We start from the raw sequence: 27,628 nt of genomic DNA, 5'->3' as shown, positions 1-27,628 counted from the left end.
TTAACGACACATACAGACATGGAATACGGCAGCCACAGTCCCATAGAGACTGCGAACGGGTCCCGTCCCATCCACTTCTGTGTACGCCGTCTGTGTGGGAACTGCGCATGCGCCGCTCCCACACAGTCCAACTTGAAATTGGCGCCGTCCGGCGCCATTTTCCTGTGGACCGGAAGTCGCGGCCTGACAGTAATATTACTACTTCCGGTCGCGGCTTCCGGACTTGTGCACTTGGACCAGCGGCAGCAGACGGAGCGGACGGGCCGGAGGGAGCCGCGGCGGCAGGAGCAGGTAAGAGATTTCAATGTATGTTCGTGTTTGTGTGTGTTTACTACTGTATGTAAACCTACTACACTGTGTGTTAGCTCAAAAAACGGCGACACACAGTGTAGGAGGTTAGACCGTTCAAACCCCTCGTTTATCCCGGCACTAGCCAGGATAAAGGAGAGGGGGGGGTGCTGAGAGCTCACTAGAGCGAGGGCTTTTTACCCAATTTTGCAATGCTGCAATTTTGGGAATAGCTCCATCTAGTGACCAGCAATGGGAAATATTATAAATTAGAATTAATTTATAATATTTCCTGACTCGTGAAAAAAATAAAAAAAATTTGAACAATGTTTAATCACCTACACACTAAATGTTTAATTAAAAAAAACAAAACATGTTTTTCTGGCAACACATTACCTTTAAGCGAGATTCATCAACAGGAAGTTCCCTAAATCTGTTACTTGCTGCATAGGGGAGATGCACCAGCACACCATTCATAACCTGCATCGGTAATAACAGCTGCCAAAGTCAGTGACTGTAGTAGTTTGTATAGTGCAGAGAGTGCACTACGTGCTGCTCAGGGGAAACCGGCTGCCAGGTGTCATGGCGCGGGGTGTGGACCCACTGAGCCGTACCACGTAGCGGCATAGCAGCTGGCCAAACAGGTATATATGCAATTTCTATAATTCTAAAAGGGTACCTGAGGCAATGTAGACAGTAGCGGTGGTTTCAGGCTAAGATGGGGCTCCGGCAGTAGACAGACACTCGGCTTGGTGCGGCACAGTAGAGGCAGCGGAGGACACAACACGATGCCCACTCTTGAAGGCACGGTAGCACTGGATACAAGGTACAGGCGGCAGGAACAGGAAACACTGGGAACTGGAAAACATTTAGGAGACCATTTTCAAGGACAAACTAGGGTAACACAACAACGCTCAGGCAATGATTGAGAGGGTAGAGCCCCTTTTATAGTCCAGAGGCATTCTGGGATAATTGCAGCTATTCTGCAAATGTGCGCATACTGGTCTTTTAAGGCTGAGCATGCACGGGCACGTGCACCCTGCGGGAGACAGTGTCCAAACGAGGAAGTGAGTGCCGGCGTCTCCCAGGAGGGGGATACCGCCCGGAACTCACTTGCCCATGGCCGCGGCCGTCAGAGGATAAGTCAGGACAACGGTCCGCGGCCATAGACGTTACACCAGGGAGGAAGTGGTGAGTGGCCCATTGCGGACATCAGTCCATTTGGCATTTGCCAAAATTTCCAGATGGGCAGTCCGACCCTGTCTAATACAGAGAACTGTGCTATAGTGTGCCGCATAGAGAAGCATAAGGAACTTAAAGCCTTGCTCATCAATGGCATGGCCCAGTACTATCTGAGAGGTGCTCCACGTGAGCGTCCCACATGAGAGTCTATGTTTCTGTAGCATGCAATGTGGCTATAGTCATCCCAAGTGTAAACTGGACAGCAGGCATTGGTACTTCTACCCATAAGCTGTCATTGTTTTATTATATTGTTTTTATGTCATAAATATATATTACTATATGCATTGTTATCTTCAATATGTAGTGTGTACCATAGCACAGGGAATTTTTTCTATTTACTTGCATTATTTAATGAGGCATCCGGGAGGGAGGAACCAAATTACCCACACTTGGAAAGAGACTCTCTCTATTGCCGCAGTTGCAGAATGCGACTGCTAGGAAAATTCAGACATATTGACCAGAGAGGGTGAAATAAATAGCCACCACAGCCAATGTTGTGTGTAACAATGTTAAAGGGAACCTTTCACCAGTATTTTACCTATTGAACTCTCCTCACCCCTTGCTGTCCGCTGCGGTCAATAGTTCATTGCCCCTATCCCCTTTCCTAAATTCCTCCTCTGACCGTAAATAATGAGCTGCATACATTTTGCACCTCTTATGCAGGGGTGAACCTAGCCCCTCTGCTGCCTGAGGCGAACTATAAAAAGGCGCCCCCCCCCCAATCTATCAGAGTTTTCTCATTACTACCTTTACACATCAAACACGCAATATATAAAAAAATAAAAAATAGGAAAACATTTGTTGTTTATTTGTAAAGTGCTGTTTAATGTATAGAGAAGATTTAAAGAACTCTTTTTACTGTATTACTTTAGTATAGATCAGCAACGCAGCATTAACACTGAAAATGGTTTAACATCTTCTATGCCCCCTTTTTATTACCTAATTGACTTATGATTTTTAACCGATTTCAGTGGCCCGGCGTGGTCGGCATGATGCAGTGATGTCATCGTACCGGGCAGTTGACGTCATCAGCGTGCTCCCGATCTCTTGTAGGCCTCAGGCCTAAACCAGGCTGTGGCCTATAAGAGCAAACGGCGGAGCAGGGGTTTCTATTGTGGCAAATTATTATTTTTTTTTAATTTTATACTGCTAACTTTTTTTTGGTGGGTTCCGCTGGACCGTTTGGACTACGTCGTAGATTCATTAGACTACTTCAATGATCTACTTTAAAAAAAAAAATTGTGAAAGAAGGTTGCATGGGGGAGTTTTGATTTCAATAAAAAAAAATTCTTATGTCTGTTTTTTTTTAATACTTTATTATGGCCTTAGTAATGGCAGCTGTCTGATTGACAGCGTTCAATTACTAAGGCTGGGGCTTAGCATTAGCCAGTAAAAAGGCTATCACTAACCCCTATTATTACCCCGGTTCCCACTGCCGCCAGGGATACCGGGAAGAGTCGAGTACGATTCAGTACCTGGCCATCTGAAACGACTGTTAGGCCGCAGGCTGGTATTATCAGGCTGGGAAGGGCCAAAAAAGTGGCCCTTCCCACCCTGGGGATGCTAGGCTGCAGCTGCTTTATTGTATCTGGCTGGTTATGAAAAATTGGGGAAACCCCTCGTCATTTTTTAAAAATAGATTGAAAAAAAAATTACGTGAGATCCCCTCCATTTTTCATAGCCAGCCAGATACAATAAAGCAGCAGCAGCCAAGCATCACCAGGGTGGGAAGGGACATGGTTTTTGTCCCTTCCTAGCCTGATAGTACCAGCCTGTGGCCACCCAAGTACCCTTCACTTCAGATGGTCGGGTGCTGGATCGTACCCAGCTCTTCCCGGTACTCCTGGTGGCGGTGGGTACCGGGGTAATAATAGGGGTTAGTGACGGCCTTATTACTGGCTAACACTAAGCCCCTTCTTAGTAATGGACGCTCTCAATCAGACAGCAGCCATTACTAAGGCGGTAATGAAGTATTAAAAAACAGAGACATAAAGTAATTTATTTTATTGAAATGACAAATCTTCCACACAATCCACTTTAACCATTTTATTAAAAAAAAAAGAAAAAAAGCTTACATCAGCGAAGTAGTCCAACAAATCTACGACGTAGTCCAAATGGTCCAGCAGAACCTGCAAAACAAAAATTAGCAGTACGAAAAATAAAAATAAAGTTGGCTGCCCCCACAGACATATGAATAAATAGCTCCCTTCGGGAACATATTAAAATAATTAGAAAAATTAGGCCCATAAAATAAAACATATCAAATAAAAAAAAATAAATGATAACACCTTTCTTTTAAAGAGAACCTTTCACCTCCCCATACATGTGCAGCTGAGTGCAGCAGGTAATGGGGAGGGCCGCACAAACAATGGGGCACTTTACATTTTATTCCTAGCCTCCTTCGTTATTTAGATATCGGTGCTGTAATATTTGGTGCCCGATATTTAAATAACCCCCTGAACCGTCAATGGGGAGGTAATTGGCAAGGGGGCGTGTAACATCGCTGTGACACTGTGCAATCACTACAGACAGTTTCAGAGCAAGAGCTGGACAGAGAGCGCGTGCGCGCGAGCGCGCAGTTCTGCCACCACTAAGGAACAGAAGAAGAGTGTGAATTCTTCTTCTTCTGTTTCATGGCATCAGAGCTGTGCGCGCACGTACGCTCTCACTCTTTAGCTCTCGGCAGACAAGGACCACAAGACTGATCTCTCACCTGAGATCAGTCTTGTACTTGCCTGCCGAGAGCTGAAGAGTGAGAGCGTGCGTGCGCACATGCTCTCCTCTCTCCAGCTCTTGCTGTTGACATTGTCCGTAGCTGATTGGACAGTGTCACAGCGATGTTACACGCCCCCTTGCCAATTACCGCCCCATTGGCAGTTCATGGAGTTATTTAAATATCGGCGCCAAACATTACGGCACCGATATCTAAGTAAGGAAAGAGGGTAGGAAAAAAAAAAGTAAAGTGCCCCAGAGTTTGTGCAGCCCTGACCATTACATGCTGCACTCAAATGCAAATCTGTGGGCAGGTGAAAGATTCTCTTTAAAGTGTAACAACTTTTTTTAAAACTTTTGACATGTCAGAAGTTTTGATCAGTGGGGTCCGAACACAGACCCCCACTAGTCGCTAAAACGAAGCAACAGAAGTGCTCTGGTGAGCGGTGTGCCGCTTCAATTCTGTTTGGCTTTCCTTGGAGCAGTGTACGGGCTCAATAGAAAGTCTAGGAGTCCGTACACCGCTCACTCGGCTGAAAGTCGATCATAAATGAAGCGGCACAGCGCTCACCCGAGCACTTCTGCTGCTTCGTTTTAGCGATCGGTGGGGGCCTCAGTGCTCGGTCCCCCACCGATAAAAACTTCGGACATGTCACTATGATATATAAAGATATCTATTAATGCGATTGATACAAGTTTTAATTACTTTTTATTGAAAATGATTTGTACTTTTTGAGATACAGCTGCTTTGTATCCTGTATACAGAGCAGCTGTATATAGCGCTGAGACCTGAATCCATTAGGTCGCCTATTACCGATCACATCTAAGTTATGAACTTAGATGTGATTGGTAACAGCTCGATCCTGCAGGACCCGCTGACCTGACGGATACAGGATACAGCGCTATATACATTATATAATATATTTATTTTAATTAGCGGGGGCAGGTTTATGGGGAAGGATTAGGACCTGTTCACATCAGCATTGGCTTTCCGTTCCGGGGTACCGTGGGAGGTTTCCGTCGGGTGAACCCCGCAACTGAAAGTCAAACTGAAACCACAGCTTCCGTTTCAGTCACCATTGAAATCAATGGTTTACTATTAGTCTCTCCTGTCTCTGCTGCGTGTGGGTGGTGACTAGTCAGAGACTCACAGTCAGACTGGCTGCCGCAGCTGCCGCATGTGCACTGTGAGTGACTGTGAGACTCACCAGTCACAGCTAAGTTTGTAGCTTTCCCACGCTAATTAAGCACAGGAAAGCTACAAAGCCAGGAGTATACTGCAAGGGGGGGGGGGCATTTTACTGACAGCAGAGGGCTCTATAGGGGGGAATTATCCCCCCACCATAGAGCCCTGACTAGTTACTATATTGAAAGGTTAGGGGGGTCTGAGCATCTGACTGACTGCTCTAAAGGGGGGGGGGCCGAATCCCCCCCTATAGAGCTCTCTGCAGTAAGTCAGACGCTCAGACCCTCCCCCACCCACACTAATCCTTTCATTATAGTGATGTGGGGGCACTAAGGGGTGGATTATTCCAGCCCCATAGAGCCCTCTGCTGTCGGTAAAACGCCCAGACCCCCCCTTGCAGTATACTCACGTCACGGATCCCGGTCCCAGCAAGGCAGGAACTTACCTCTGCTGCTTGTCGCTCCTCCTGCAGACTTGCTCCTCTCTGCCTGCATGTGCTGTGTGCAGCATCAGAGAGGAGGAGGAGTATATTACAGACGTTAGGCATGTCTCTCCCCGGTCCAGTCCGTCCCGGGCTGAAAATGCCGCCCCCCCCCCGTTTGGGTAGGTGGTGCCGCCTGAGGCCGTCGGCTCACCTGGCCTCATGGCAGATGCGGCACTGAGCGGGAAGAGGGCTGCAGTTAAGCCGGCGCCTGCCCGGCACAACCTACCTCGATCCGCTGCTGCGGGGTGGGATGAGGCGTGCAGCTTCCGGGACAGTGGGGTGAGTATGGCGGGTCCAGGGGACTGGTCCGCCATGGTTGCCTACCACGAGGCATGTTCGTGGGAGCTGGGGCTTGCTTCCGGCTCACGCGAACGGCCGGCGATGACGTCATCGCTCCCTGTGCTGTCCTCTGTTCGACCGGAAGTGGTTGGAGAGGGGGCAGAGGCGGGACTTCCGGTTCGGCGCAGGTCGGCCAGGAATCAAGATGGCGGCGCCCATACAAGGAAGATGGATGATGCCACACAGAAGCGAGCGGTGAGTGTTTAGCCCAGCCATTGTGCAGGGGCTTCTGCTGCACCTTCTGCTTCTACCACACTGCGGGCAGGTCCTCCGGTTTCATTCCTGCAGGGGTTGCTGCCGAGTAGAGATGGTTCTGACGCACACGGGGTCAGGGGATGTGCTGTTAATGTTTGCCCTTCTCCTGCCGTGTCTCATTTTTCTTCCGCAGGTTCGGTGAGGGAGCGTTCCAGACGGGGGAGGAAACGTCGTTCTGGAAGACACCGTCGCCATGGCCATCGCAGATGTCGCAGATCCGGTGGTGAGAAGAGGCGTGGTCGGCGGTCTTCCTCTTCATCCAGAGATGGACTCTCCTCCTCGTCCTCATCCTCCTCATCAGAGATGCGGCGGGGTACTTCACGACAATCGTCAGGGCCGCAGAGACGCAGTCGACGTCAGGAGGTGCATCCCTTGTCGGAGGAGCGCGATCAGCTGTCCTAGGTTGTTCCTCCTGCCGGTTCGGTTGGTGAGGTTCAAGCCGTGGTTCCAATGCCTCTGCAAGTGGCCTAATTACCCTCTGGAGTCGGTGGGCCCTCTGGGAGCGGTGAGTGAGCATGCGGTGACGCATGGCTTAAAAAAATCTACCTTATCTGGGGATGATTTGATGTCTGTTTTAAAAGCCATGTCAGTTCCTTCTGGGCCACTAGGCGGGGCTAAGCCCCCGTCTGAGAGAGAAGTTAACTTGTCTAGTCTAACGTTTAGGGATTCGTTGTTCTGTGAGGTCGCTCTTCTCGGGACTCACTTGTCAGCAGAGACCAAGGAAAAAATTTGGAGGAATGAATTTGTGGATATTTGGTCTTTGGTCTCTGTGGAGCAAGTGACTGTCGATAAGGAGCGAGTATTTGAGAGAGGTTCAGATAAGAATGTTAGGGTTGCGAAGACTTTTGGCAACTGGGTGCAGGGGTATTCTACCCTGGCTCATGTTATTTGCCAGCACTATCCTGAAAAGGGGGCGGAATTATTTGTGTACTTTGATACGATTTTCAGCGCCCACAGGTTGCACGGTGGTGCAGCTTGGTGGCGTTACGATAAGGAATTTCAGGGTCGTTTGGCTTTGTCGCCTGATATGAGTTGGGCGTCGAAGGCAACTGATGTCTGGTTGAAGCTCATTTTAGCGCAAGGCAGTAGACAGCACCGCCCCTTTCCCAGTGCGGCCGCGGCGCCAGGACCCGCCCCTGGAGCTGCTGCCGCTAGACCCACGGGAGGCTGTTGGCTCTACAACGAGGGTCATTGTCAGTTCTTTGCCACGTGCAAATTCCAACATGAATGCTCCATCTGTAGGGGCGCTCATTCGGCGCTCAGGTGTTTCCGGAGAGGTAAGCAGCCTACCAAGGCACCTCCTTCCGGCGCAACGGAGAACGCCGGTGAACGTTCTCGAGATAGGCCCGTGGTTAGAGCGTTACCACATGAAGCGGGAGGCAGAGGCACTCACTAGTGGGTTTTCATATGGTTTTGTGATTCCGTTTGAATATTCCGCAACATTGTTATTGGCCGACAATTTGAAGTCGATCAATGAGAACGTTGGAGTCGCACGTCTGAAATTAGCTAAGGAAGTTGAATTGGGGAGAATGGCAGGTCCATTCTGTGAGCCGTCTTATCCCAATTTGCGGGTATCCCCCCTTGGCCTAGTTCCTAAAAAGGAGCGGGGGAAGTTTAGGCTGATTCATCACCTTTCTTTTCCCTGTGGGGGATTGGTCAATGATGGGATTTCTAGGGAGGATGCGGCGGTTTCGTACACTTCTTTTGATGTTGCGGTTAGGTTAGTGCAGGCAGCAGGCCAGGGCGCGCTTTTAGCTAAGTCTGACATTGAGGCGGCGATCCGTTGTTGCCAGTTCATCCTGAATGTTTTCACTTGCTAGGTTGCTGTTTGGACGGTGCCTTTTATGTTGATATGTGCCTTCCTATGGGTTGTTCTATATCTTGCTGTTATTTTGAAATGTTTGGTTCATTTTTGGAGTGGGTAGTACGCTTTGAGTCTGGGTTTTCCTCGGTCATTCATTATCTGGATGATTTTCTTTTTGTAGGCCCTAGGGGCTCCGGGTTGTGCTATACGTTGATGCGGGTTTTTCGTCAGATGATGGCTCGTTTTGGGGTACCTATTTCGGAAGAAGAGACTGAAGGCCCGGTAACCGTTTTGTCGTTTTTGGGTATTGAAATAGATACCGTGCTGATGATTTTTCGTTTGCCCGATGATAAATTGGCGAGTTTGGTGTCCCAAATCTACCAGGTCATGGGGTCTAAAAAAGTGACGTTGAAGCAGTTACAGTCGTTATTGGGCTTGCTTGTTTTTGCCTGTCGGATTATTCCCATGGGTCATGTTTTTTTCTCAGCGTTTGTCGTTAGTCACTAAGGGTATACAGAAACTGGATCATTTTATTTGGGTAACGTCTTGTATGAAGAAGGATTTGTCTGTCTGGCATTCCTTTTTGAGTTCTTTTCATGGGTGGTCTGTTTGGCAGGACGACGAGATGTCTAATGTTGAATGGCAAATTTTCACTGATGCGGCCGGGAGCGATGGTTTTGGAGTAATTTTGGGCCGGAGTTGGTGTAGGTCCCCTTGGCCCTCTCATTGGGGTGATTTAGGGTTAGTACGTAATTTGACGTTGTTAGAGTTGTTTCCTATTGGAGTTGCGGTAGATTTGTGAGGTAGCAGGATGATGAATAAGCGGATTGTATTCTGGACAGACAATATGGCGGTTGTGCATGCGGTGAACGGCTTGTTGTCTAGTTCATTGCCTGTGCTAGCTTTATTACGATTCTTGGTTTTGAAATGTTTGGAACTGAATGTTTGGTTTCGAGCAAAACATGTTCCGGGAGTCTGTAATGTGATGGCTGATGCTTTGTCTCGTTCGCCTATGTCTTTGTTTCGGGAATTGCACCCAGCAGCTTTGGCAGATGGGGAGTTCCCTCCTCTTCACTTATGGGCCCTGGTCGAGGAGAACTTATGAGTCTGTTGAGGGGCTCGGTGGTACCAGCGACTTGGCGGAGTCATTGCAGAGCGTGGGACTGGTGGTTGGAAACGGCGGGGGGTAATTTTCCGTCACAGGATCATTGTCATCTTGATATCACCCTTAATTCTTTGGTTCGATTGCGTCAAGATGGTTGTAGTGCGGCCACTGCATGTAAACATTTAGCAGGGGTGGCCTTTATGTTAAAATTGTGGGGCTGTAAGGATGTTACTAAAGATTTTGTAGTTAAGCAGACACTGAAGGGTTGGAAGAAGGAGTTGGTTTCCCGTGACACGAGGCAGCCAGTGTCTTTTGCGCTCCTGGGACGGCTTTTATTTATTTTATGTTATGTTTGCCGGGACAAATATGAGGTGTCTTTGTTTGGCGCTTTGTTTTCATTGGCTTTCTTTGTTGCGTTACGAGTTAGTGAGCTGGTTTCACCTAGTGTGAACAAACGTGGTGGTCTTCTTGGATCTGATGTAGTGGTTTTGGGTGATACCCTTCGGATTTGTGTTCGACGATCTAAGACTGATACTGCTGGGAGGGGTTCTTGGTTGTCGGTAGGGAATATTGGGGGCCAGTATTGTCCTGTGAAGTTGGTTAAGAAATTTTTGGTCGTCCGGGCGGCCGGAGTACAATTTTTGATACACAAAAATAGGTCTTCTATGTCACGTTTTCAATTTGAAGCGGTTTTTAAGGCTGGTCTAAAATACTTGGGTCTGCCGCCCGGTGAGTTTAGTACTCATTCCTTTAGGATTGGCACTGCCACGGAGGCGGATGCCTTAGGCTTGGATTCGGAAGCTATTATGCGGTTGGGTAGATGGAGCTCAAATAGCTACAAGTCTTATGTGCGACCGGATTTGGTTTGTGATGTGTAATACGTTTTCTTATAGTTTTATATTTCTTCTTTATCTTCTTTCCACTTGTTGAGCCCTCTCCCCCCCCACACCGTTTTTCTTTGTTTCGGCTTATTCCTATCTCCGACTGTGTCCCCTTTCTTTCAGTTTGACCAGATATTTAGTGCGATTTTTCTTTTTATCAGGGTCTTGCCGCCCCCAGGTATGGATTTTGGGGCATTCCTATGTGCACTGGGCGATGGTCCATGCAGTACGGAGGCCACTTGGCCCGAATTTAGGCCTCTCCCAGGCCGACGTCCACTGGAGAGGTGTCCGGGGACTACGGTGGGTGCAGTTACTGCCTGAAGTAGTGGCGGTTACTAGGCACACTGATGGACCAGTTATCCTGATCGTTCATGCTGGGGGTAATGATATCGGTCAAGTTAAGATGGCTGAGTTGTTATCCTTGATTCGGACCGATTTGGCACGTTTTCAGCAGCTGTTTTCTCGCTGCGTGGTGGTATGGTCCGAGATGGTAGCGCGGACTGTTTGGCGGGGAGCCAGGAATTTGGCTGCTTTTGATAGAGTGCGTCGGCTGCTTAATGTGCGGGTGTCGCGCTTCGTTCGCTCTATAGGTGGAGTGGGACTGCGGCATCAGTCCTTGGAGGGGGACAATGCGGATTTGCTGGCGCTGGACGGTGTACATTTAAATGATATATGGCTCGATATCTTCCTTTTGGACTTGCTGGATGGTGCCAAGAGAGGACTGGCGTTGCTTGGTGGGGGTGGTCGGGGGACTGAGTAGGTTAGTCAGTTCCCCTCCTTGGCGGAAAGTACGGCTATGAAGACGGATTTAGAACCCTACATACCTGATGGAGTTCAGGGAGCATCAGCATTTCAGGAGAAGGAGGAATGAGAAAAATATGTCTTCATGCCGATTGGTGTATAATTAATAAAGCTGTGTCCACTTCCACATTTCCACAAAGAAGGTGTTGGTGTTTTTATTATAAATTAAGTGATGGTGTAAGGTCATGGGCAGGTAAGGTCGGTAATGGGCCCTTGCAGTCTTGTAGACACTGAACCGCTTAGGGAAAGTGTCAAGGACTGCGAGGGTTAAATAAAGGAGTGAACGTTTTAAATAATGCCCAGGACCAGGATTGGTGGACAAGGGGTAAGAGGGGCATGGTAAAGGTGATATAAGTGTGGGTCTTGGGGCAGAACGCCCTCTTACCTTCAAGCTGCAGCGTGAGGAACACCCGCCCTCCCTCCCCTTGTGGTTTTTTCAATTTTGCAGGTGTCAGAAGTTTTTGTGCTTGTTCTGGCGCTTTTCTGGGTTTCTTTTGTAGATGTCGCAGCTGGCGGAAATTACGGCTATGAAGACGGATTTAGAACCCTACATGCCTGATGGAGTACCGGGAGCATCGGCATTTCAGGAGAAGGAGGAATGAGAAAAATATGTCTTCATGCTGATTGGTGTATAATTAATAAAGCTGTGGCCACTTCCACATTTCCACAAAGAAGGTGTTGGTGTTTTTATCATAAATTAAGTGATGGTGTAAGGTCCTGGGCAGGTAAGGTCGGTAATGGGTCCTTGCAGTCTTCACCGCACAGGGGCCCCGTCCACCTGGCTGTGCAGTGAACATCAGCGCAGTCCAAAGGCCGCTGTGCATGGAAAAACAGTGGAGACGGCAGAGGGCTAAATAAGCACCATGTCCCCTTCATTGTTTGCCAGGCACAGCTCCAGACTTTTAAAAGCCGCTGTGCCTTGTATTACATTTAAGAGCAGCTCAGTCCCATTCAAGCGCATGACACTGAGTTGTAATACCCGGCACAGCCGTGACTATACTGTATATGACTATAATTTATATGTAAATTATATACTGTATAGTCATGCTGCACTCACCATACCTTCACATAACCTACAAACGAACAAACCTATTTTACATTCACCACTCAGCAAGTGGGCCTTTGTGCTTTCTAATGCCATGGCTGAATTTTAACCCCAGTCCGGGTACAGCCCACATCAACAAAGACCAAAACACAACACCTACGCATTTAAAGCCACGCCCTATCTATTAGACGACACCTATTTCTCACTACACCACGCCCCCTTGTTAAGCAAGGCGCAAAAGTTATCTAAAACAGTTAATAAATGTGGCGTACTTTAATAGTAAGTCTGCTTTATTAAATTTAACCAAGCAGATGTGAACAGAGTCTAATGTATATAGTGACTGCCTACAGACACAACAATGCAGCAGCACCCTGTGGGCGCTAAGATGTGAGCAAACGTTTAATATTTTCATTAGTTTAAATTGTATTACTGCTATATTTATTATACTTATGTCAGGTTCTTAGCGCACATTTGTCAAATTGTGTGGGCCCATCTGCCACAACAAGTGACCTCATACAGGAGACTTACATCTCTTTCTCGCCTAGGCCTACAAAATGTATCCAGACTGACAGCATGCCATCCCAACTGTCCCCGGTCCAGCGGGACAGTCCAAGATTGTGGTGGTTGTACTGCTGCCCCGAGCAGCCAATGGTATGTCCCAGTTTAACCTGCCTCTATGTACTTAGGACGAAGATACAGTTGAATCTAATGGTGGAGCAGGGAGCGGTTAGCTCCCTGCTCCACCATTCACTATGCAACCACAGCTGTAAGCGTCTTGACGCAGACAGGCGCGGTGCAGTGACGATCTCCTCCACTCGTCGTGGGAATGAGGATAGGTGAGTATTTACGTTATTATTTTTTATTAAGCACTATGGGGGCATTTTACTGAATATGGGGGGCAGCTGTGGAGGCATTAAACTGTGTTGGGGAACTATAGGGGCATTGATCTTTGGGGGGCAGCTATGGGGGCATTATGCTATGTGGGGGCACAATTTGGGCATTATACTGTGTGGCGGGCAGCTATAGGGGCATTATACTTTGTGGGGGCAGCTATGGGGCATTATACTGTGAGGGGCAGCAATGAGGGCATTATGCTGTGTGGTGGGCACTATAGGGGCATTAAACTGTGTGCTGGGCAACTTTGGGGCATTATACTGTGTGGGGGCACTATGAGGTATTATACTGTGTGGGGACAGCATGGGAGAATTATACTGTGCGGGAGGCACTATGGGGAATTATACTGTGTGTGGGATGCACAATGGGGGCATTATACTTTGTGATGGGCACTATGGGGGCATTTTAGTGTGTGTGAGCAGCTATGGGGCATTATACTGTGTGGAGGGCACTCCGGGTGCATTATACTGTGTGTGGGCAGCTATGGGGGTATAATACTGTGTGATAAGCACTAAGGTGGCATTATACTGTAAGATGGGCACTATAGGGGATTATACTGTGTGGGGGTGCTATGGGGGCATTATACTGTGTGTGGGCCCTATGGAGCATTATACTGTATGGGGGGCTCTATGAGGGCATTATACTGTGGTGTCAAACTATGGAAGTGTGATACTGGATAGGATTAGAGGCATGGCTTAACAGGAAAAAAATTTCCATGGGAAAAAAATCCTCCCAGAGATAGGCAGGTGCCAGGCGTTTCTGGCAGCAGCTTATTCTCTTCTCCCTTTTGAGATAAACATGCGTGTTTATGGGGAAGTCGAGACGTATAGTTGTTGGGAGAACGAGCATGTGACATGTATGGCCGGCCTTAGCCTGTTCTTACTGAGTCTTATAAGGCTATGTTCCCACGTTCAGGATTTGCCATTGGCAAATCCAATATGGATTTTTAAGAGAATTTGAGGCAGAAAGAAGTTAAAAGTTTGTGAACCCTTCAGAATTTTCTATATTTCTGCATAAATTTCACCTAAAACTACATTAGATTTTCACATAAGTACTAAAAGTAAATAAAGAGATCCAGATAAAACAAATGAGCAAAGAATATTAGACTTGGTCATGTATTTCTTTTCTGTGAGTGGGAAAAGTGGGTGAACCTTTGGGCCTAGTTCACGCATAGTTTGTCAGAATAAGTGCCAGAAAATGTCCGAAACCGCCTTGGAGGAGGCGGTTTTTTTGCGCTGCATTTTTTTTGCGTGGTTCCGCCTTTGACATCCCCTTTCAAATAAAAGGGAGGCAGAAAAAGTTTTTAAAAAAACGCAGCAAAAAACCCAGCAAAAACCGCAGGAATCCAACCAACATACCAGAGTTCGAGCTGTTTGTATAGGGGAATGGGCTAAAATTCCTCCAAGCCGATGTGCAGGACTAACCAACAATTACCGGAAACGTTTAAATGCAGTTATTGCTGAACAAGGGGGTCACACCAGATACTAAAAGCAAAAGTTCATATTTTTGCCACTCACAGATATGTGATATTGGATCATTTTCCTCAATAGATAAATGACCAAGTCTAATATTTTTGACTCAGTTGTTTGATTTGATTCTCTTTATCTATATTTAGGTCAAATTTATGCAGAAATATCGAAAATTCTAAAGGGTTCACAAAGTTTCAAGCACCCCTGTATATATTTATATAATTTCTGTGGAGGCCTATGTGATATAGAGCAGTATTGCGCTGTTGGTAAGTGAATCTTTTTTATTACAATCTACACTCACAAATATAAACCCAGACAGATACGTTTCCTGTACTACTGATTTTAGGGACTTTTCTGAGGATGACACACTGGATGAGGTAAACAATTATGTAAGAAAAAGATTACTGTAAATTTGGAAATAGCCTTAAACTATGTAGTATAGGAAAGACTTAATCTCTGTTTATGTGGCTGCACATCGCTGCTGTGTAAATCAATGGAGATGAGTGTATGATGCTGACTGGTCACTGATTGGTCAGCGTCATACACGTAAACACGCCCAGTTAAAAACACAATACACGCCCAGTTGGACTTAACAAAAAAAAACGCCCAGTTGTCCATTTCAAACCTCATTTGCATATATATAAAATAGCTTATAACTTGGCCAAAAATGAACGTTTTTTTAAAAAAAAAAACGTTACTGTTATCCACATTGTAGCGCCGATCGCAATAGGAGATAGGGATTTGAGAATCTGGTGACAGAGCCTCTTTGAGGCCATGTTCACACAGTGCAACTTTGCTGCAGATTTTTCATGTATGTTTTTTAAGTCAAAACGGAATCTAAATAGAAGAAATATATGAAGGAAGGCCTTACAGGTCTGCTCTTTTGGATCGAATTTGGATTTTGGCTTTCAAAAATGCATGGAAATTCTGCACTGTGTGAACAAGACCTAAATAGGCCCAAAGACACTGATCTCCGCTGTGTACTACAGCTGTTTTCCCGCTCCTTATTGCATGGGCACAGCATGTTGATGATCTTAATCCAGATGCCACACAATTGACTTCTCCTCCTACATACATTTGAGCACGACCCTACATCCTGTGCGATTATCCACCTATATGCTGGTGAGCACACATTTAGTTTTGCTGAGGGAATATTTAGTAACAGGACGTTCTATTTAAATGACTTCATCAAGTTCCTTCTTCACCAGAAAACCTCAAGATGAAGAAACAACAGTCAATAGTAAAAACACAAAAATATAGAATTGACAGAATATATCGGACCCCACAACAACGGTTTGTAAGACAGAAAAATACGTTTATTATATCAGGAAAGATGAATTCCTAGAGATATGGTTGTTTATTAAATCTATACCGCTGATACACTTCTGCTTGTTGGAAATATTTGTCTTTACTTTTGAGGCTTTTTTTGAGGCTTTTTGTGCTGCTTTTTTAAGGCCTTTTTTAATGAATTAAATGAACAAAAAAACGCTCCAAATAAGCGTCACATATTTTTTTATGCCTCCCATTGATTTCAATGGAGATTCAGTGGCAGAAATCGCTTCAAGATAAGGCATGCCGTTTGTTTTTTTTGCAAGCAGTCAAAAAATACTTGGGAAAAAAAACGCCTCTAACATTAAAATGCTGATTTCGATGAGATTCTGCGTCAAAATTAGCACCAAAAACTCTGTGTGAACTGGGCCTTTGAGTTTGTGCATCTGTTAAAATAATCTTCATTTCTTTGATCTTATCTTCACCATTAATTAAATATTAAAGAAGAAACACAAGATTTTAAAGAGGCTCTGTCACCAGATTCTCAAATCCCTATCTCCTATTGCATGTGGTCGGCGCTGCAATGTAGATAACAGTAACAATAACAGTTTTATTTTTTTTTAAACAATCATTTTTGGCCAAGTTATGAGCAATTTTATATTTATGCAAATGAGCCTTTCTAATGGACAACTGGGCGTGTTTTCTCTTATTTCCATCTGGGCGTGTATTGTGTTTGTAACATCTGCGCGTGTTTACTTTTTTCACTAGCTGGGCGTTGTGAATAGAAGTGTTTGTCAGCATCATACACTTCCATTCACAACGTCCAGCTAGTAAAACAAGTAAACACGCCCAGATGTATTAACACAAGACACGCCCAGTTGGAAATAAGAGAAAACACGCCCAGTTGTCCATTAGAAAGGCTCATTTGCATAAATATAAAATTGATCATAACTTGGCCAAAAATTATCATTTTAAAAAAAAATCAAATGTTACTGTTATCTAAATTGCAGCGCCGATCACATGCAATAGGAGATAGGGATTTGATAATCTGGTGACAGAGCCTCTTTAAGTTCAACTACCAAATATGCTGTTATAGAGATCAGATCCAGATTGCTTTTATAGGTGGACTCCAGACTGCACTGCCAGACAACTGTTATAGGGGGGCTCCAGACTACACTGCCAGACTGCTGTTATAGAAGGAGGTCCAGACTACACATCCAGACTGCTGTTATAGGGGGGCTCCAGACTACACAGCCAGACTGCTGTTATAGGGGGGCTCCAGACTACACAGCCAGACTGCTGTTATAGGGGAGCTCCAGACTACACAGCCAGACTGCTGATATAGGGGGCTCCAGACTACACAGCCAGACTGATGTTATAGGGGAGCGCTTCAGACTACACATCCAGACTGATGTTATAGGGGGCTCCAGACTACACAGCCAGACTGCTGCTATAGGGGGTGCTCCAGACTACACATCCAGACTGCTGTTATAAGGGGGCTCCAGACTAAACATCCAGACTGCTGTTATAGGGGGCTCCATACTACACAGCCAGATTGCTGTTAAAGGGGGAGGTCCACACTACACATCCGGACTGCTGTTATAGAGGGGCTCCTGACTACACATCCAGACTGTTATTATGGGGGAGCTCCAGACTACACAGCCAGACTGCTGTTATAGGGGGGCTCCAGACTACACAGCCAGACTGCTGTTATAGGGGGGCTCCAGACTACACATCCAGACTGCTGTTATAGGGGGAGATCCAGACTACACATCCAGACTGCTGTTATAGGGGGGGTTTCAGACTACACAGTGATACTGCTGTTATAGGGGGAGGTCCAGACTTCACATCTGGACTGCTGTTTTAGGGGGGCTCCAGACTAAACATCCAGACTGCTGTTATGAGGGAGCTCCAGACTACACAGCCAGACTGCTGATATAGGGAGCTCCAGACTACACATCTAGACTGCTATTATAGGGGGCTCCATACTACACAGCCAGACGGCTGTTATAGGGGGCGCTCTAGACCACACTGCCAGACTGCTGTTATAGGGGGCGCTCTAGACTACACATCCATACTGCTGTAATAGGGGGCGCTCTATACTACACAGCCAGACTGCTGTTATAGGGGGCTCCAGACTACACAGCTAGACTGCTGTTATAGGGGAGCTCCAGACTACACAGTTAGACTGCTGTTATAGGGGGCGCTCCAGACTACTTAGTCAGACTGCTGTTACAGGGGGCTCCAGACTACACAGCCAGACTGCTGTTATAGGGGACTCCAGGCTACACAGCTAGACTGCTGTTATATGGGGCTCAAGACTACACGGCTAGACTGCTCTTATAGAGTAGCTCCAGACTACCCAGCCAGAATGCTGTTATAGGGGGCTCCAGACTACACAGCCAGACTGCTGTTCACTGGCGTAGCTATAGGGGTCGCAGCGGTCGCAATTGCGACCGGGCCCCGAAGCCAGGGGGGCCCACGGCCCCCCGCACCACATCAATAAAAAGTTACTATAGTAACTCGGGCCACGGGCCCCTGTTACTATAGTAACATACTTTACTTACCTTCCTGGTTCCGGATCGCAGCGGAGGTCTTGACTTCAAGCGCTGTGCGCAGCGCATGACGTCACCACGCTATGCGCCGCGCACAGCATCGAGACGACAGAACTCCCGCCGCGCCCGAAGAGGAAGGTAAGATAGCCCTGACTGGCGGGGACCGACTCCCGGGACCCGCCAATCAGCTGTTTTGAAGGGGCCGCAGCACTCGTACGAGAGCTGCTCCCCTTCATTCCGGTCACACTGTGAATCCGTGTCGGCGATTCACAGTGTGAGCGAGTAGTGAAATGAAGGGGGAAGCAGCTGTCGTACGAGTGCTGCGGCCCCTTCAAAACAGCTGATTGCGGGTGCCGGGAGACGGACCCCGATACATCAGCTATTGATGGCCTATTCTGTGGATAGGCCATCAATGTTTAGGGACTGCACAACCCCTAAGCCTACGATGTAGCAGGCTTAGGGGGCCCATGAGACAGGATCACAGATTGTGTGATCCTGTCTGCTGGGCCCTGTATCTAAGCCAATCACATGGTAGGCTCAGATACATGGCCCATGCGTGATCCTGTCTGCTGGGCCCTGTATCTAAGCCAATCACATGGTAGGCTTAGATACATGGCCCATGTGTGATCCTGTCTGCTGGGCCCTGTATCTAAGCCAATTACATGGTAGGCTTAGATACATGGCCCATGCGTGATCCTGTCTGCTGGGCCCTATATCTAAGCCAATCACATGATAGGCTTAGATACATGGCCCATGCGTGATCCTGTCTGCTGGGCCCTGTATCTAAGCCAATCACATGGTAGGCTTAGATACATGGCCCATATGTGATCCTGTCTGCTGGGCCCTGTATCTAAGCCTACCACACTGTAGGTTTAGATACAGGGCCCCAGCACACAGTAATCTTATACTGTATAAGATTACTGTCTGCTGGACCCTGTATTTAAGCCTACGTTGTGGTAGGCTTAGATACAGGGTCCCACAGACAGGATCACACATGGGCCCTGTATCTAAGCCTAACACGTGTTACTAATCATTTTTTGTGTGTTTTCTTACAGGTTCGGTCGTTGGACTACGTCGGATTCCAGGACTACTTCAGACTACGGCTTTTTTTTTTATTATCAATAAAATGGTTAATGAGGGTTGTGTGGGTTTTTTTTTATTTCAATAAAATATTTTTTCTATGTCTTTGTGTTTTTTTTTAAACTATATTACTACCGCCTTAGTAATGGCCGCCGGCTGATTGACAGCATCCATTGCTAAGGCGGGGCTTAGTGTTAGCCGGTGCAGAGGCTAACACTAACCCCCATTATTACCTCGGTACCCACCAACACCAGGGGTGCTGGGAAGAGCCGGGTACGATCCAGTACCTGACCATCTGTAGTGATGGTCGGCTACTGGGGTGGTGGCAGGCTGGTATTATCAGGAGGGGAAAGGCCAAAAACAGTGGCCCTTCCTACCCTGGTAATGCTAGGCTGCTGCTGTTGCTTTATTGTATCTGGCTGGTTATGAAAAATGGGGGGGACCCCACGTCATCTTAAAAAAAAAAAAAATAATTGGAAAGAACGATGTGGGGTCCCCCCCATTTTTCATAACCAGCCAGATACAATAAAGCAGGAGCAGCCTAGCATCATCAGGGTAGGAAGGGCCACTGTTTTTGGCCTTTCCCCTCCTGATAATACCACCCTGCCACCACCCCAGTGGCCGACCATCACTACAGATGGTCGGGTACTGGTTCGTACCCGGCTCTTCCCAGTACTCCTGGTGGCGGTGGGTACCGGGGTAATAATGGGGGTTAGAGTAGCCTCTGCACCGGCTAACATTAAGCCCCGCCTTAGTAATGGAGGTTGTCAATCAGCCAGCGGCCATTACTAAGGCGGTGATAATAAAGTTTAAAAAGATACAAGCACATAGAAAAAATGTTTTATTGAAATAAAAAATCACAACCCTCATTAACCATTTTATTGAGAATAAAAAAAACGCCGTCATTGAAGTCCTCGTATCCGAAGTCCAACAACCGAACCTGTAAAAAAGCACAAACACACAAAAATAATCAGTAACACATAAAGAAGCAAAATTATTATTCTTACCTATCCTGGGTCCAGCGCTGGAGCCGCAATGTCAGCGTGCTGGGCCCTGTATCTAATCCAATCATGTGTGATACGGTCTGCTGAGCTGTGTATCTAATCCAATCATGTGTGATACTGTCTGCTGAGCTGTGTATCTAATCCAATCATGTGTGATACTGTCTGCTGGGCCACTGTATCTAATCGTATCTTGTGTGATACTGTCTGCTGGGCCCTATATGTAATCCGATCATGTGTGATACTGTCTGCTGAGCCACTGTATCTAATCCTATCATGTGTGATACTGCCTTCTGAGCCACTGTATCTAATCCTATCATGTGTGGTACTGTCTGCTGAGCCACTGTATCTAATCCTATCATGTGTGATACTGTCTGCTGAGCCGCTGTATCTAATCCTATCATGTGTGATACTGTCTGCTGAGTCATTGTATCTAATCCTATCATGTGTGATACTGTCTGCTGAGCCACTGTATCTAATCCTATCATGTGTGATACTGTCTGCTGGGCCACTGTATCTAATCCTATCATGTGTGATACTGTCTGCTGAGCCACTGTATCTAATCCTATCATGTGTGATACTGTCTGCTGAGCCACTGTATCTAATCCTATCATGTGTGATACTGTCTGCTCAGCCACTGTATCTAATCCTATCATGTGTGATACTGTCTGCTGATCCGCTGTATCTAATCCTATCATGCGTGATACCGTCTGCTGGGCCACTGTATCTAATCCTATCATGTGTGATACTGTCTGCTCAGCCACTGTATCTAAGCCTATCATGTGTGATACTGTCTGCTGAGCCACTGTATCTAAGCCTATCATGTGTGATACTGTCTGCTGAGCCACTGTATCTAATCCTATGATGTGTGATACTGTCTGCTGAGCCACTGTATCTAATCCTATCCATAGTTTATAGGGTCGTAGTGCTATAGATATGCTATGCTGTCTCATATAGACACTTTTTTTGGGGCGGACACATATGTATTGGGGCTGTTTCCCGGACATTTTAAGCCCTGAGGGTATGTTCACACGGCAGCGTCTGTTATGGCTGAAATTACGGTGCTGTTTACAGGAGAAAACAGCACCGTAATTTCAGCCGTAATGGCATGTGCAGGCGTCTTTCGCTGCGTCCATTACGGACGTAATTGGAGCTGTTTTTCTATGGAGTCCATGGAAAACGGCTCCATTTATGTCTGAAGAAGTGACAGGCACTTCTTTGACGTGGGCATCTTTTTTACGCGCCGCCTTATGACAGCGGCGCGTAAAAAAAAATGACCGTCGGTACAGAACATCGTAAGACCCATTCAAATGAATGGGCAGATGTTTGCCAACGCTTTTGAGCCGCATTTTCGGACGTAATTCAATGCTAAAACGCCCGAATTCCGTCCCTAAATAGGGTGTGTGAACCCAGCCTTAGTGACGCCCCGGCTGCTAGTGCTGCATTGTTGGGTCACTTAGGAGACCCAGCGATGCAGCTGAAAGCTGCGGACCGTCGGCCATGAGAAGTTTGCGGGGGGGGGGGGCCCAGTAAGAATTTTTGCATCGGGGCCCATGAGCCTTTAGCTGCGCCCCTGCTGCTGTTATAGGGGACTCCAGGCTACACAGCTAGACTGCTTTTATAGGGGGGCTCCAGAAAACACAGCCAGACTGCTGTTATAAGAGGAGGTCTAAACTACACATCCAGACTGCTGATATAGGGGGGCACCAGACTACACAGCCAGACTGCTGTTATAAGGGGAGGTCCAGACTGCTGTTATAGGGAAGCTCCAGACTACACAGCCAGACTGCTGTTATAGCGGGCTCCAGACTACACAGCTAGACTGCTGATATAGGGGGCTCCATACTACACAGCCAGACTGCTATTATAGGGGGCTCCATACAACACAGCCAGACTGCTGTTATAGGGGGGCGCTACAGACTACACAGCCAGACTGCTGTTTTAGGGGGCGCTCCATGCTACACTGCCATACTGTTGTTATAGGGGGCTTCAGAATACACTGTCAGACTGCTGTTATAGGGGGTGCTTTATACTACTCAACCACACTGCTGTTATGGGGGAGCTCCAGACTACCCAGCCAGACTGTTGTTATAGGGGGCGCTCCAGACTACACAGTCAGACTGCTGTTATATGGGGGGGCTCCAGACTACACAGCCATACCGCTGTTATAGGGGGCGCTCCAGACTACAGATCTAGACTGTAGTTATAGGGGGGCTCCAGACTACACATCCAGGCTGCTGTTATAGGTTGCACTGTAGACTACACTGCCATACTGCTGTTATAGGGGGGCGCTACCGACTACACAGCCAGACTGCTGTTTTAGGGGGCGCTCCATGCTACACTGCCATACTGTTGTTATAGGGGTGGCTCTAGTCTAGACTGCCAGATGGCTGTTATAGGGGGCGCTCCAGACTATACAACCAGATTGCAGTTATAGGCGGTGCTCTACACTACACAGGCCGACTGCTGTATTAGGGGGTGCTCTAGACTACACAGCCAGACGGCTGTTGTTGGGGGCACTCCAGACTAGACAGCCAGACTGCAGCCATAGGGTGCACTCCAGACTACACAGTCCAACTGTTGTGCAGAAGGCATCATAAGTTTTTTTATTTCAACACTGACAAAAAAAGTTAAATTGCATATATATAAATATCTAACAAATTTGATTATTTTTAACCAAATATTAAAAATCATGTGTAAAGATTATCGAACTATTATCCAACAACTTACCATTCCTATCCTGTGGTTTTGCAAAACAGTTTGAGGCATGTTGTTCTTTATAACAAATATATTCATCAATATTTTATGACATTCCATCTATATTTGTCCCTGATTTCGAAACATGTCTATTATTATCCTCAGTTTTCTTGCTAGGCTTTTTTTGATCATGTGAATTAGTAGTCAAAGGTGATGGACCAGACCATGTGACCTTGTGGGTCTGCAAAAATAAATTAAATTGGGAAATATGGAAAAAAAACAAAAATAAATAGTGTCTATGAAACATTACCTTTGTGTCATTGTAATATTTTTGTAAACCTGGTCGAGACGTTGAGATGACATGCTATGGACAAAAAATGGGTAACGTCCAGTTGTCAATATATTCAAACATTTTCAGGAGGAATAATAGAAGAATGGCACATTGCAAAGTTCTAAGAAGAAAAAAAAGCTCCAACACTGTTATTTTATGGGGAGTACAAGTATTTACTATATCAGACATGTCAGGAGAGCGGTCAGTTCTTCTTTACTGAGACACAGACAATTCCCACACTTGAGTTGTGTAGTCATACATCATTCCTTTTAAAATTCTTTGCTGCAATAACAACTTCTGTAATTACTTTAATTTCATTTATGATTGTGCCTAGTGATATACAACGACATAAAAATGCGGATATTTCACCGTTCTTCCTATATGCTATGTAACAACTTACAACACCTTTTCTTGCCCAACTTTGTTGATTTTTTTTGTATTCTGCCATCTGTTAGTTCTGTAGGTTTCTATGCAAATTATTAATTTACCAGAGGACTTTATGTGGTTGTCCTGGATAAGAAACAGCGCCACTATTTGCATGGCCGATATTTGGTATTGCACATCATCCCCACTCAATGGCAACCTGAATTTTCCTAACACAGTTGTCGACCATAGACGTTCACCATTACAAATGACACCCTTGCCTCAAAGTATATGGACTGCTGTTGATTTCTGCTCTTTACCCGTTCATTCCTATCTATTAGTTGTCATGGATGGCTTTTCTAGGTTTCCTCATACATAACCTGTTTTAAGAACTTCTGCCGGCCCGTTCTACCAAATTTGGACAAGAACTCTTCTGCGTATTGTATTCTCAAAATGTGTCGAATTTCAAGAAGTTTTGTGTCTATAATCCTTAAAGTGTAGCTAAACGTTCGACATTCTTCTGACATGTCATAGTGACATGTCAGAAGTTTGTATTTTGGGGGTCCAAGCCTGATATCCCCACCAATTGCTAGACCGAAGCAGCTGAAGCGTTCGTGTGAGCGCTCAGCTGCTTCGTGTCTGTTTGGCTTTTTCCGGAAATAAATATATCGGTGCATGGACTCAATAGAAAGTATATGAGCCCGTACTCCGATACAATGGCTTTCCGGAAAAAGCCGAACAGAAACGAAGCAGCTGAGCGTTCGCACGAACAGTTCAGCTGCTTCGTTCTAGCGATTGGTGGGGGTCTCCATGCTCGCACCCCCACCAATGCAAACATCTGACATGTCACTATGACATGTCAGAAGTTTGTCGAACATTTAGCTACACTTTAAGTAACCAACGCAGAAGTGTTAGATGAAGACAACCTCGTACCAGATATAAATTTGGTCTCAAATTCATCCACTGGGTTGAATTCTGCTCCTGGTTCAGCAACTCCAACAACAACCACTTCAGAGGGCTCAACACTATCCAAAACTAACAGGTTGAAATCTGCCAAATCCCCTTATGTTATATTCTTCAGTAAAACTTCATTCAAATGTTTGCAATATTTTTTTATTGTGAGTAGGGGAGGAATGTGATGCTGTTAAAACTGTTCTGCAAGGGTGTTACCTGTTCATTCATTTGCATGTTCTACATAAAAATAGTGTGATATCATAGAGGAGGAGCAGACCAAGTTGGGGCAAATGCTACATACAGAGCCATGGGAAAAAAAAATCTAATAAACTGCTCTCCGGCCCTACAGTCCAGTGTCCCAGAGTGGTTTCCATCTGAATCACCTGCAATCCTACCAAAAAATGACAGTAATAAATTACAGTAATACATTTTTTATCGTACAATCCTTACTTTGAACTATGCTTTTCTTAAAAATCTGCCATTGTCAGACACAGTATTTAAAAGGGTTTTCTGGTGTGCACTTTCCAGCTCAGGTTGTGGGTAAGGGCTCTTACACACAAACTTATGATGGCACACAGAGTTCCTATAGGTCTATGCTGTCAGCTTAGAGTTGCCACCTTCTCCACCCAAAAATGCTTGCCAGGTTCAGGGTTTATTTACACAAGACAGTTATGTAGCGTTTTTGTACACGATTTTATGCAAAATGTGGCACAAAATACAGTGCATTCAGAAAGACTTCAGACTCTTTCCCTTTTCTTTATGTTAAGGTCTTGTTTTTCCCCATCATTCTGCACTCAATACCCCATAATGACAAAATGAAAACAGAATTTTAGAAATTTTTGCAAATTTATTACAAATCAAAAACTCACATTTTGAATGGACAGAATTATTCAGACCCTTTGCTATGACACTTACATTTTTGCTCTGGGGGCCTCATATTTCTCTAGATCATCTTGAAATGTGTCTACACTTGATTGGAGTACACCTGTGGTAAATTCATTTGATTGGACATGTTTTGGAAAGACACACCCCTGTCTTTATAAAGTCTCACAGTTGACAATGCATATCAGAGCAAAAACCATGCCATGAGGAGTAAAGAACTGCTTGTAGAGCTCAGAGACAGGATTGTGTGGAGGCACAGATCTGGAGAAGGGTACAAAAAAATTCTGCTGCAATGAGAGTACCCAAGAGCACAGTCGTCTCCATAATTCTTAAATGGAAGAAGTTTGGAACAACCAGCACTCTTCCTAGAGCTGGCCACCCCACCAAACTAAGTAATCGGGGAGAAGGGCCTTGGTAAGAGAGGTGACCAAGAATCCAATTATCACTCTGGCTGAGATCCAAATGTCCTGTGTGCAGATGGGAGAAACTTCCAGGAGGTCAACCATCACTGCAGCCCTCCACCAATCTGGGCTTTATGGCAGAGTGTCCAGAAAGAAGCCTCTCCTGAGTAAAAGACGCATGAAAGCCCGTCTGGAGGACTCTCAGACTGTGAGAAACCAGATTCTGTGGTCTGATGAAACCGAGATTTTACTTTTTGGCCTTAATTCTAAGCATCAAGTCTGGAGGAAACCAGGCATTGCTCACACCTGCCAACTACCATCCCTACAGTGAATTATTGTGGTGACAGCATCATGCTGTGGGGGTGTTTTTCAGCAGCTGGGACAGGGAGACTAGTCAGGGTTGAGGGAAAGATTAATGAAGCAAAGTACAGAGATATTCTTAATGAAAACTCGATGTAGAGTGGTCTGGACCTCTGAGTGGGCCCAAGGTTCATCTTCAAACAAGACAATGACTCTAAGCACACAGCCAAGACAACACAGGACTGGCTTAGGGACTACTCTGTGAATGACCTTGAGTGGCCCAGCCAGAGCCCTGAGTTGAACCCAATCGAACATCTCTGGAGAGACCTGAAAATGTCTGTCCACCGACGGTCCCGTCCATCCTGACAGAGCTTGAGAGGATCTGCAGAGAAGAATGGCAGAAAATCCCCAAATCCAGGTGTGCGTACCTTGTAGCATCATACCCAAGAAGACTGGAGGTTGTTATCGCTGCCAAAGGTGCTTCAACTAAGTACTGAGTAAAGGTCTGAATACTTATGTCAATGCAATATGTTAGGTTTTTCTTTTCAATAAATTAGCAAAGAACTAACATTCTGTTTTCACTTTGTCATTATGGGGTATGTAGTGCAGAATGAAGGGGAAACATTATTTTTTTATTTTACCACAAGGTCTCAACATAACAAAATGTGTAAAAACTGAAAGGGTCTGGAGACGTTCCAAATGCATTGTAAACAAACAAAACCAAAATGTCCAAAAAAAAAAAAGCAAAAACCACATGGGTAAAAAGTGAGTGTGGTTTTATGGACGTGTCTTCACACTGAGTGTGATTTGCCACTTAGACAGACAGACAGACGGACAATGACTCCCTGTAACTCAGTATCCTCCTCCGCTCTTGACTCTCGGGGCAGTGTGCGCATATCCGGCTGCTGAATATGGAGCTCTCTGGCTCTATGCTGCTTGGCTTACTGCAATCTCCTCGATGCCAATCTCACACTTGCCTGGTCCTGATGCTGCTGACATTCCTAGGGTGGGGCGGTCTAGCAAAGGAGTAGAATCTGATCCAAAAAAGAAGTAACCTGACTACACACTTATCTGCACTTGCTATTGCCGGCAAAAATATTTTCGTTTTACTGGTGTAAATACGAGCTTGGCTGGTGACAACTCTACGTGTGCAGACAAGTGGTGTCTGCCGTGAGATACCATATTCTCCCCAAAAGGTATATTATACAGCATATGTTGCAACATGTCATAAAAAAAAACGCACGTCCCTCCATGTAAAATCAGAGACGGTGTCCCAGTGTAAACCCATAG

General features: G+C 46.1%; 1 long non-coding RNA gene across 1 annotated transcript in view; it reads right to left on the bottom strand.

Annotated features, from left to right (window-relative positions):
* Positions 1 to 976: 976 nt before the first annotated feature.
* Positions 977 to 27,628, bottom strand: part of LOC142748280 (uncharacterized) — a 64,015-nt gene continuing 37,363 nt past the window's right edge. Inside the window, exon 3 of the long non-coding RNA XR_012882214.1 lies at positions 977 to 1,146. This is a non-coding gene — a long non-coding RNA (uncharacterized LOC142748280). The remainder of the gene's footprint in view (positions 1,147 to 27,628) is intronic.

The sequence above is a fragment of the Rhinoderma darwinii genome, chromosome 3, assembly GCF_050947455.1.
Source record: "Rhinoderma darwinii isolate aRhiDar2 chromosome 3, aRhiDar2.hap1, whole genome shotgun sequence".
NCBI classification, from domain to species: domain Eukaryota; kingdom Metazoa; phylum Chordata; class Amphibia; order Anura; family Rhinodermatidae; genus Rhinoderma; species Rhinoderma darwinii.
This window is presented reverse-complemented; position numbering and strand designations above follow the sequence as displayed.